Here is an 816-nt window from a genome sequence, read left to right as displayed (position 1 = left end):
GTGTAGGAGAGAGAGTTGATGGTGAGTGGTGATGAAAGAGAGAGAAAAAAAGGAAATGCGGTGGTGGAGATGGTGGACCGACGGTGGTGGCTGTCGCTGCTGCCGCGGCGGTATGGAGGTTGGGGAGAGAGGAGGAAGAAGATGATGGAATTGGGGAGGGGGAGAAGTGCGCTGCGGCGCAACGCTTTTCGCGTCTTAGGGTTATCCCGTATTTTGAATCGACGCGCGCGCGCCACTTGCGCGTCCGCGTCCCTTGATGAAACTAGGGGCCTACGCGTGCGCGTACAACACGCTTGAACGTGGATGAGCACCTTAGGAAGGGACGCGTGCGCGTACAATGCGCGCACGCATGCATGGGGTTGGGCTAGGGGCTTAGAGTTGGCCCGACTCAGGCCTAACTCTCTGGAGAATGGCCTGGAAGTCGCGCAATCAGATCGGCGCGCACGCGGCATATGCGCGTCCGCGCGCAGTGAGATAATTTGGAGGTCCACGCGTGAGCGTGCAGGGCGCTCTAGCGTGGGTGGCAGAATAGGTATGGGCGCGTGCACGTAGAGTGCGCGCACGCGTACATTAGGTTGGGCCTAAGGCTTGGAACGGGCATGAGGCATGCCCAAGTCTCGGGTCCTTGGCCTAGATTGGTGGCAGCACGTAAGGACGCGCGCGCGGTAAGTGCGCGTCCGCGTACATTGCTAAGTTATGAAATGGCGCGTTGGCGCGATGTGCGCGCTCGCGCGGATCGAGTTGCGCCTGGGGCCTAAAGCTAGCCCAGAAACGGCTCAACTCTCTGGGGTTTGGCTCAATTATTGCGGCAGCAAA

This window comes from Arachis duranensis, chromosome 10 (genome assembly GCF_000817695.3).
Source record: "Arachis duranensis cultivar V14167 chromosome 10, aradu.V14167.gnm2.J7QH, whole genome shotgun sequence".
Classification (NCBI taxonomy): Eukaryota; Viridiplantae; Streptophyta; class Magnoliopsida; order Fabales; family Fabaceae; genus Arachis; species Arachis duranensis.
Note: the sequence above shows the minus strand (reverse complement) of the source record.